This window comes from Protopterus annectens, chromosome 7.part0 (genome assembly GCF_019279795.1).
Source record: "Protopterus annectens isolate FY-2018-M chromosome 7.part0, PAN1.0, whole genome shotgun sequence".
Lineage (NCBI taxonomy): Eukaryota > Metazoa > Chordata > Ceratodontiformes > Protopteridae > Protopterus > Protopterus annectens.
Window position 1 is genome coordinate 1,454,946,156 of NC_056739.1, and position 12,635 is coordinate 1,454,958,790.

Below are 12,635 nucleotides of genomic sequence, written 5' to 3' on the forward strand. Positions count from 1 at the left end.
CAGGGTAGCATGTTGTTGCAGGTTTTGGCGGCTCCTTCCCAACAGTACTCGGTAATGGAGTATCAGGGCACTGATGAGTGCAGTGGTCTCAACCTCTGAAAAGGAGGGGGTTGCATCTTCTGTACATCTCACCTGAAAGACATGAACAGGGGAACACATCACAGGACTGCATACACTGCTCACCATTATGTACAAACTGCACATACACTATTGCCAGCACTATCCACCACTAACCCCCACATCATACCACCACCATCTACCTGCACAGTATGTCTGTGGGTATCAGCATCATACTGCCATTACAGCATGCATTGCCCCCCCCCCCGATCATGATGGTTCATGCTACTTGCTGCATGTGCTATGAGGTGTTGCACCGCATGTAGCTGTTGCACCAATTACTGCTTGGTCATAGGCTGTCTACATGGCCTGCTGTGGTGCCAGCCTCCTACTGTTAGTAATCACCTGGTCTGTAGGCCCACCCCTCAGATCTCCCTGGCTTTCTTCCATCAGATTCTGGACTATATGGCTGGACAATCTCCTACAGTTTCCCCAGCAAGTGTGCTTGATATTGGTGTCCTGGCACCATGTAGCACCTGCCTCAGGTACACAGATGGACAGCCATCTACAAACACCACCAAGGAGCACAACATGTGAGAGTTGGAATGACTGTAGGAACCTGCAGTTCATGCACTCTACCTGTCAATGCTGCATATCTGTCCAAAAACCAGTTGTCAACACAATCAGTACACCTTACACACCTACATAACACACACAAACATGTGCAGTGTTCCTCAACATACACATCCACAAACAAAGGAGATCTCTGAGGCAAAGACACACATGAACTCCACAGCCATGAACAGCACATAACACACATGGTCACACACCTATGCCCCACAGCCACACAGGGTCAGCCCATGTCAAACATGTTACACATAGGGGACTCCAGTGGAGACACAGTGGTGTGCCTCTGACCTGGCTGTGTATGTGGATGGTCACAGTTACTTTTGTGTCAGGTAGCAGACTCCACCATACTGTATACACACTGCTGTCTGTCACCAACAGGTACTGTCATGGGTCTGTCACAGTACATGTTGGTGTGCCTGACCTTGCCTGACATGTATGTCCCTGGACTATATGCAATGAAACATAAGTATGCACACAGGTTATGTGTCCCAGGCAGGTATGTCCATAGCCTTATGCAGCATTATGCTGTCAGCCAGACAGATGCCACAATACAATCAAGGAATGATTGCCCTTAACATGTCCACATTTCTCCTGTGCTATTTCAGGGGTTACAGTACCTTTGAGTCAGGGGTGATGTGTTAAACAGACCATGATGCTCTGTGAGAGGTGGCCTCCATCTGTCTTCACAGATCTTCATGCATCTGGCAGTTGTTTCCAGCAGCCCCATAGTGACTCCATGAGTAACATTGGTTAGTTATCACTACCAACATACAAGTGTCAGTGCAGCACACATTGAAACCCATGCTGCTAAATGCTGGAGGTGTAGACATGACTTTGCCCTCATTGTAAGCATTCCTAACCCTGGGAACTGCAGACATCTGTGTAGTCACACAGACTATGGTTCAAAGGCACAGAGCGCACCCCAGCCTTAGATGGTCAACCATCCTATTATACACGCAGAAACCAAAGTGCAGCCAGTAATGCCATGGGATATGGGGTTTCCATATATATATGAGACACATACACACCTCCACACTGTACAGGCAGTTAGATGCACAAAGGACACTGCAGGGGCAGTTCACCATTGCCAGCACAAACTTATTCAATTCACAGCTAGCTACCAGCCAACACATTTAACCATGAAGCCCATTCAACCTATATGGGCCTCATCAACTGTATTCAGAGTTGGGTCTGTACCCTGATCCTGTGTCAGTTTAATGACCCTAACATGCATTGTAAGACATACCCATGCCAACACACAAATGGACAGTAAGCCATCATCAGTGGATGCAGGAACACCTTGGTGTGGCCAGAGGCTACCCCCACATGAGGTGAAGGTGTATTGCAGTTGACATTATACAACATGGGTAATACTGCTGCACCCCTACAATGTCATCCTCAGTGGCAAAGCAACCGTCATGCAGTCACATTTTGCAGTCACCATCTCCCACAATACCCATCCACCTAGGGCAGCCATACATACACCTGCAACGTGGAATACATCCTCCTGGGGGCTATGCACAACCTCACAGGCCCAAAACCATCATCAAGGACTGGCATCAATTTACACACACACTCACAAGTGTTATATATGCATTTGTACAGATGCATGTAGTTAGGTGTACCCAACAGGCCTACACAACATCCTGTGCTAGGATATGTACACTTGCCTGGTGGCCATGTGCAATACATACTATCCATTACAGGGAAGACATACCACTGTCCAAGATGACATAGGGGCAGTTTCCCATTTTGGAGCACTGTCTCCTTAGCATGTACATCAGAATGAGATGTGTTGTGTAAATCTGCACACAACAAACACGGAGCCTACATTGTCTACATCCACTACACACAGTCATCTCCCCTACTGAACAAATGTCTGCAACACCACAGAAAGCAGCTGCAGCTGCTCACTTGTGGTGCTCAGGGACAACAGCTATACCACTGCTGTTGGTATTGCATACTGGATGCCTGGCAGAGTCATTGTAGGCTGCACCCCCTGTGTTCCCCACTAGTATATCAGGATATCCACAGTGCATATCCCATCTCCTATATGTGGGGAACAGGTCACCACTGCCATCTGATAGTCATGGCTTACATCTGCCATGGGAGCCTATCACATCACAGGATCCATCTTACATGACCCCAAGCATAACCTTGCAACACCATAAAGAACCATCTTCAAAGGAGTACCGTGTTTGTCCCATCCATTTCATGGACAACTACTGTCACCCCTTTAGACTAAGGTGGGCCATCCACCACTCTATCACATGATAGACACAGCAGCCTAACTAGGCTATTCTGCAAGGCCACAGTTTCAAGTGAACCCCATTAACAAGGACATGTGCAACTTTGACACACTCCATTATGCACACCTAGGCTTTCTCAAGGAAGGGTTCATGTCTGCTACACATAGGTGACCTCAATGACACAGTAACCAAAGCCATGGACTGAGGGTGACTGCAAAATGCCTACCATGAGCTGGACAAACTATGTGACAGTATAGCCCACATGGACATCATAGATATAACACAGCCAAGTATGCATCACACCATATGTTACCATAGTGGTAGTGTGCCAGTGCACTGACATGACCTACCTATTCCACATAGGGAAATGCACTTCATACGGTTCACTCATAAGTAGATGTGTAACTTGTTGTTATGTGTTTGGGCCTCTGTTATGTGTGATGTACACATCTGAGGTACATGTAACAGCCATTAGCCTATGTCCAACCATGTCTGCGGACAACTGCATGTTGTGTGCCATCACCAGATTCCCTACTGATGTGGACATCTGCCTAGGTGGGTTTCACACAGACGCATGACCGTTGCCAGACACATGCCCTCAGGCCACATAACAGGACATACAGTATGAACCCCTATGAGGAGAGTGACGTCACCACATATTATGAAAGTACAAACAACATCCTAGGCATGCAATCAGTTGTGAGTGTGCTGTGGACACAAGTCTTTGGCAACATGACATGTCAACAAATTGTTGTTTCCATTGTAAGATAAACCTTCTACATGGCCCATGTCATACATAAGGGTATGTCATCACAGGTCATTAGGTATAAACATCCCAATACCCTCCCCAATGAGGACCCTTAATGTCTATAATTCACTGTTCATTATTCACATCACACAGCACATGCAGCAGCCAGGGACATCACAGAGGATCCCCAGCAGGGAATACCAGGCCATCACACATGTACCTCATAGCAATAGGCCATAAGGCCAAACCTCTACCCGGTTTCATACCTAGCCCTAATGAGTGACCTCAGTGTAGCATGCAAGAAACTCATGGACTCCACATTGCTGGGACTGCTACACAAGTGCAAGTCATGCTCTACTCTGTTAACACAAGCACACACACACACACACACACACACACACACACACACACACACACACACACACACACACACACACACACACACACACACACACATCCTCAACCTGGTGTGTGACATGAAGTGGCCTTGCTGGTAGCTCAGATGTGTGTTCTGCACTATCAGCCTGCGATGGAATGGTCACCCTTTCCACATCAGACAGTGTAGCTATTTACACTTCTGCAGGCATAGCATGGATAACTGGGTGGTTAACTGCACATACACAATTGGGATACAGCCTGTGTCCCTGTTGGATGGAGGCATCAGGTGCTGCCTTGCATGAACACAGGCTAACATCTGGCCTAGGCATATGTCAGCTCAGGTCCCATAGCCTAGTAATGTGATATAGCACTAAGAGTAGCAGATATGGCCTGAGTGGTGTAACAGACTGTGTTGGTGTGTGCCCACACCCATCACTGTCATCAACTGCTGTGTATCCCCTATAGGCAGCATGTTAGTATCATGTCGTCCAGCCTACATCTGAAAAATAGGTGAGTGGTACTACAAGTGCATGTGAACATTCCAGCAACATCTGTGCTACACAATAACTGACAGCAGTGCATATGTGGTGTAGTGTGTCCTCTTCATAGCTGTCTGACATCTGCAGTACCCGGATATTTGCAGAATGTGTACATGTGTCTGATAAATGTAGACCCTTACCACACAAATGTTTATTTCCAGACACCGGTTGGACAATACTTGATGGTTGTCCCCAAAGCTTGGGGAATGTGTCCGTGACATGGCAGACCCCTGGGAACACAATAATGCTACATATATATCTGGTACTGCATGCATTCCCTTACATTGGATGCTCAATATGTACACACTGCCATTGAGCCAGAGCCAGTGTCCCACCACTACTAGTAACTATAACCTGATGTTCTGCTGCAGTAGGTCACCAGATATGCTAGCCATAGATGTCAGGCAATGAGATGCAGGTGTGGAGTACACAATGACCTAACAAGAGTACCTCATTAATGGTGGGGGACACCTGTACAATCTTTGAACTAAGCCTGTATGACATTCACAGAGTGAGAGGGGCTCACAGACAGTACATGATGTCATATGCCACCTGTCTCATCCAGTTCTTACTGTCAGTATTGTACAACAGACAACAAACCTAGCAGTCATATGTGAGCTGACCATTGCTGGGGTGATTCAGGGGCCAGAGCTGTGATCTATGTCACTGCAGACAGAGCCATAAGGAATGGCCATAGGTAGTGGACAGCAGACTAACAGCAACATATCAGTCTTGGCAATGCTGTTGAGACCTACAGTTTAAATTCTTATTTCCCATGACTGCATTCCCCTATCTGCATTCCATTACATGCTTCATTCAATGACATACCTCGTATAGTGTTGTACTCCTTTGAGTGATTAAATACAGTTGTATCCGAGTGAATCACAGTCTCTGTTCATGAATAAAGGTTCAGACCTGTTTACCAGAGGCAGCAGCTTGCCTTTTGTAGGTAATGCTCATGAACAGGTGATTGCCTGTGCACCAGTCTGTGGATCCACTTGCTAATTGATCCAGAACAGCTGGGTTGCCTTTCCATTAGTCAATGGCATGGTTACACAATGCTATAATTAAGGTCTTCATGTAGGCCTTCCCCCTTTTCCTGGCCTGTGAGGAGGACATTATGGAGGTGTTGGAGCTACAGCTTTACAGAGGGTAGGTAGAAATACTGTCCACTGTTTGGAATGATGTGTTATGTCGACAGTTTTGCATGCTATATCTGGCCATTGTTAACAGACTTTCAGATTCTGTAGCAATGTACTGTTGAACAATGTGTGTTGGTGTCAGTAAGGACAGGCAGATGTGAGTGTCATAGATCCTTTTTATCTGAATGTGCATGCTGCTACAGTAGATGCTGGTCTATCAGCTGTGTATGTTTGTAGGGGGAGACTATGACACTTGTCCCTTTCACATGAGCACCCCCCCCAACCATTGATGTATATGTGTCATGTGGCTACTCTGTTCTATGTGTGTGGGAGGTATGATAGGTCTGTAGTAGGTAGCTGGTCATACTGCTGCATGTGTAGCAAGCTGCAGCTGCTGCATTCTGGACAGGAGCCAGACTAGGGATTGTGAAGACATAGGGGGACACCAAGCTGTTACTGTCAATGAGGAAGCAGTGTCAGCTGTTGTGTCACAGCATGGCCTGGCTGAGGGTACCCATAACAGTCCAGGTGAAGCATGTGCCTCTGGTACATATGTTATGTGATAGTGCCATCCAGAGAGTGTTAGGCAACATTCAGAACACATATTCCTAATTGTGAAATGTGTCCCACCCGACAGGGCTTAACATGCTACTGTGGGTTTCAGTGAGTGTGTTGGTAGCAACCAGTTGTGCTGGACATTGCATGGCTCAGTTATTCCTATGTTTTATTAAAATGCATGTAGTTGTTGTGCCACAGACTCGGCTGTGGGCCAGTACTGTGGGTGTCCAGATGTGACACATGCTAGAAATGTAGCAGATAGATGATATAGAATATATTAATAATATATATTATATATTCATAATAGTAATATCTCATATATATCATGATAATATATTATCATATTATAGTATGATAACATATATATTATATGCTATATTACTAATAAGGCATTATAGTATGTCAGGTGTATTTGTAAGACATATGTGCATTCATACAGTGTGTTACACATGATTGGCATGGACATATATGTTCAGATGGGTATGACATGTGACACTGGGCTGTCTGTCATGGTTTGTAACCCCAATCTGCACTGTATTGGCAGTATGTCAGCACACAGAATAGGTTTTATGGCAACTCTGCAATACATAGGGGGCACAATTGTGGTCATTCGGCAACAGTCTGTGCATTTCTCAGCCCTACCTGATATTGTAGGCCTCCCATACATCCAGCAGCATTTATTTGTCTGTGTACTGGTTGGTTACCTGCATCAGAGACCGAAGTTAGGTTTGCCACCTTTTCAGATTGCCTAAGTGGGACATTTTTGGTAAAAACGTTAGATTTTGCAGGGCAAAACATACCCACAGCCAAAACAAAGGACAGAACCTCATTTTTTTTGCCTACATAACAGCTTATGTTTTTAAGCACTTCAGTTGCTTATTTTGTTTCTTATAACATTTAGGTGTTTAAGATACAGAATAACTGTTTTATGTGACTATTACATAAAATATAGGAAATATGTTTGTCCTAACATCTCAGGACATTTGCCATTGTTTCTATTTCTTTGCAGGACTTAACTGCCCGAAAAGGGTCTGTCCCTCACAAAGTGGGACAGGTGGTCACCCTAGCCCAAGTACACTGTGATTTGTCCCAGTATATATAGGAGTAGTGTGTCACTATCAATCAGGATATGTTTATAAAAACACTACTTGATCTTGAGCTCTGTTGACCTACTGGTGTAATGCACTATATTATAGTTGGCAAGGTCTTGGGTGCAATACATGGTAGTGGTGTCTTTTTTCCCTGTTACATCACTGTACTGCATAATATATTTATCCAAAATGCACTAATTATCAAGAGCCGAGGTGGTGTAACAGTGTGTTTCTCTGAATGTAGCCCAGAAGGCCCAGGGTTCTCTACTTGGCAATGATGCCTTTTTTCTCCCTAATGTTACATGACTGTACTGCATGATGTAGTTACAAAAGCATTGACAATTTTTCTAAGCTGATTTGGCCTGGTGGTGTGCTTCTACAACTCTAGTGCACAGAGTCCTGGGTTCAAGACTAGCCAGCAATGTCACATTTTTCCCTAATGTTACATAACTGTACTGCATGATATATTTCCAAATGCAGTCATCACTCCCCAGAGTTGGTTTGGCCTACTGGTAGCATTGCTATGGAGCTAGTGCACAAGGTACTGAGTTTGAGACTTGACAAGGGGGTTGTTTTTTCCCTAATGTTACATAACAATACTGCATGATATATTTCCAAAAGCACTCCTAGTGCCCCAAACCTAACTTGGCCTAATGGTACGCTGCTCTGACTCTAATGCACATGGCCCTGGGTTTAAGGCTGCTGATTTTGTTTCTGGGAAGAACAGTGCTGGAATTAGAGCAATTTTTCCAGTTCTGTTTTCATAACCTACATTTGTCTGTTTCTCCCACCTGCTATACAGACTAAGTCAATGTGTATGTGATCAGCATTATTAACCTTTCATTTTTTGAGGGTTCATTTCACTTCTCCTTAGTCATTCCTATGTCAAGTCTTGGTTAACATGAGGCTATACTTGAAGTGCTCTATATTTGCCAGCATATATGCGGACTTTCCTGTTTATCTTCCTTCACATCTGATCCATTTTTTATATTCTTTCTTTTGTTTTTTGGCGCTCTCATTTGCTATCTGATTTTGGTCTACTTCTGGTTTAATTTCATTCCCATATTGTTTCAGAATTCTTCTGCTAAACTAAGCATCATGCTTTAAAACTTTCACTATGTCTGGATCTGATGAGGTCAGCAAATATGTATACAGGCCTCACAACTACTGATCTATACATGTAATCAGCTTCAAGGAGGCACATACCTGTTTCAGAAGGAGGGATGTATAATCTTAGTATGCATTTTTTATATATCATTTGATAAGCATGAAGCATTTTTCTTGTTTTCTTGTCTAAGTGGTTCAATGCCGTAAGTTAAAATAGGAAGAGCAAATTGATTTATAGACATTATATCTGGATATCAAAGAAATTTTCAATATTAAATTTAGTCTTCTGAAATTTTCTTTACTGAGCTTTGTTTTCATTTGTTCATGTTTTATTGTTGACCCTTCATCTATTCTCAAATATTTATGCACTACCTCCTCTCAAGTTCCTTTATACAGCATTCCTGACCCAAGTTGATATTTTCTTGGTGCTGCAGCTTTCCTCTTATAAATGTTGCTTTGCACATTTACCAACACTAAATGCTATTCTTATGTCATCTGAGAAAGTTTTAACAGTTTGTAGCTGTGCTTCAAATCCTTGTCTGATGAATTATAAAATCTGAAATAATTCACAAAAGGTAGATGAGATTATTTAAGTCAAGGGTTGTTTCTTGGAGTTAAACATAACTATAGCCTAGGCTATTAAGTAAACAGGTTAATTGGTCAAGAGCAAAATCAACTGGGTTCAGATTACCTGCATTCTGTGCTAAATATTAAATAAAGAGGTTTTATACTTGCACTCTACCTGATCATGGAACTTGAAGAGACAGACTATCTGCAAAGTGAATACAAGCAATGTTGAAATGCAATAGAACAATGATGACAAACAATTACCATGGGGTATTCCCCTTTGAGTTTTTATCCCTGGAATAATAATTTGCTCTTTGTCATGGCTTAGCTGCAAAGCATACCTCTCAACATCTTAAGACAAAAAATCTGGACAAAGCCAAAAATAATGAGAGAATAAAACCTCAAAATAGGGACAATTTTTAAATATTGCTCTTATAAAGTTACATAGTTGCTAGAATAAAAGGTTTTGTATTATCATACATTTTCTGAAGGATATGGAGTCTGAAATGTCTGTCATTATTTAGTGAATGCAGTCATCAGTGATTTGCCACAAAAATCCAGAAAACCACAAATTTTATGAGAAACAGCTCAGGCAAAAATCTAGACATTCTGCGAAAAATCTGGACAGTTGAGAAGTATGCAAGTGGTTTGCCACTGTTTCATAGTCATTGTGGTCTAATTAATCAGCATGGAGTGTCTTATATATTTGTAAGCATTCCATTACCCATGGATGTGTGATGCCATGAAATGCTGAAATGCTTTTTGTAATCTATTCATGCCATAATTAGCTTCTTCCCATTTTTACAACTTTCTGTCATTGTTTTGTTTAGCAACAAATGACCCTTTGTTCCATAAGACTATCTTTTTGTTCTATTGCCATAACTGATTTTTTCTAAATGTCTATAAACTCTGTCTGTATCAGTTCAAGTATATGATTTGTGATATGTCAGAAGGCAAGTTATTGCTGTATAGTTCTTAGGATGGCTTGCATGCTTACTCTTAAGGTGGAGCATTTCCAGGTCAGTGTCTGTTCAGAAATGCATGCAAGTAATTCTTACTGAAGGCTGAATCACTGTGTAAAGATGTTAATATCTTCAGTCAGAAGTTAGATACTCTGTCTGAGCTCAGGGTTTTCCATTTACAAGCTTGTCTTAATTTTATCTCAATTTCACTGACTGGCACTTCATCCCATTCCATTTCATCTACACTAAAACTTCTTACTGTATCTTTTAATTTTCCATTCAACATTTTTGTTATGTCTGTGATGATATGGGCTAGATCCAGCATAGCCATCTGGAGTTCTGTAAAGAATGATATGTCCTTTGAATATCAAACTGATTTATACAAGATGCTTGTGTTACAAATATATTAGAATTGTATGGCATTTGAATATCAAACAAATTTGTACAGATGCTTATGTTACAAATGTATTAGAGCTGTTCGGCACTTGAAAATCAAAATGTGTTTATAAAGTTGCTAGTGTTAAAAAATGTATCAACAGTTTGCTCTGCTGGACAGAGAATGAATATGCATGTGAGGCTGTATGTATATATGTTAGCAAAGGACACTGGAAGAGAAGCAGTTAATTTCAGTCCAGTTCATTTTGGAAAATACCTGAAATTAAATTAGCTGTTAAGCCATCAATACAGCATGCACATGTGCTGGATGGAACTGGAGTTAGTAGGTCTGGGAGAGGCCATTGTTTAATAGCCTCTGTAAACAAGAAGGAAAGTGATGTAATTATTTCATGGCTCCAGGACACTGCCATAAACATTTAGATGTGTATTGTAGCTATCTATGCTAAATTCCTGTCTCAGCTTCAAAGGGAGATACTGTGAGAACTTACAGTCAGGTGACAAGATGAGGTCATTCTGAAAGCTATATTGGAAATTATGTTTTAGATATTACAGTGGGAAATCTCTTAGTATTGCATTTTCTGTCTTGGGCCTGACAACAAGAAGGACCATTCACCACATCATCTGCCTTGCTCTATTAAGTAAGTATGGAATAGTAATTATCCTAGACTCAGTCAGGAAAATATAGTGAAGCTTAGTTTAGATATTGTGTTTCTTTATTTGTCTGAGTCTGTTCATCAGTGTTATTTTCAATATTTCCTGTGATTTGAACTATGTGGTTTACTGTAAATATATATTCAGCATTTTCATGCTCTTTTATTATTTATTATTAAATATGTTTAAAACTTTTATTCTTTTATTCATTTGTATTAATATTAATATTACCCAGTATAATTGCACACCCTTTGTTTAGGGCCTACAAGTAGCTGATTCTGGAGTGTCTGGTGGCAATGATAAATACCCTATACTCTGGGCAGAAGGGGGCACAGCAGGTAAATCTGTGCCAGTCTTTCCCAGGTGTGTCTGTGTGAAAAATCAAATCTTACAGTGTGTGGTTGTCAGGTACTTGGAGCAGGGACACAAAGCATTGGCCTCACAGAGAGGGTGCTGGAGGACTTGTTGGACACTCTGATGAGGACATAACCCTACATCTGCACCAGTGGGGAGTCTTACTGGGTACCTGAAGGGAGATAGACAGAGAGATCCAGACCCCTGAGTGTGTTCCCTGTGTGCTCTTAAGGGAAATTGTGCTTGATACAGAGAGGTCTGCATATGGAAATACTGAGGTTATCCATTTGTATTTCAACTGAATGTCCCTCTACAGTGTCAGTGGGGAGGATTCAGGCTCCTAGATTTGCTGGCCCAGTGTGGAGGAATCACATACTGGTGAGCAGTGGTATGGATATTGAACTTTTATAACCTGTAAGCAGTTGTCACTAAAGAAGGTATTTGTACTCACAGCAACCACAAGGTAGACATTCAGAGTTTCATATCACAACAGTTTTATTCATTTATTTTTTTAGTTTAGTTTAGTCAGGGAGAGCAGGCAAAAATGTCACCCAAGGATTATGGCAAGCTGACAAGGAACCAGCTGGCTGAGATGTGCCAGTCCAAAGAACTGGTGCATGCCAACGTGAGTAAAGGGAAATTATTGTAGCCTTAATCACAGCTGCAGCTCAAACCAGCAAACAGGAAGACAACCAGTATGATATTGGGGTTGTATAACTCTCAGAAACAGGACAATTCACCTTTTCCTCAAAGGACTTAAAAATCCATCTGGAGTTAAAAAGACTTGAACTGGAGGCAAAATGTATGAAATTAGAATCAACAGAGAGATTGTGGCAGGCAAAACAAATGTAATTAGAATCAGCAGAGAGGATGAGACATTTGGAGGCTAAAGAGAGTGAAAGACAGAGGCAACAAAAAAAGGAAATGCTGACTCTTTGCCAGGGTCATGGAGGTAATGGGGAAGGAAGTAACCATAGCCCAGAAGTAATAAGGGTCAATAAACTTCTTCCTCAGTACTAAGAAGGTGATAATTTTGATAGTTTTATTCATATATTTGAAAGAGTATGTAAACAGTAATATTAACCAAGGGCTTTGGGTACAGTTCCTCACACCCTTACTCCATTATAAAAATATAACTGTTGTTTCCAAATTGTCTAATACTGATTGGTGAGATTATGAGAAAGTTACAATCTGCTTATTAGAATG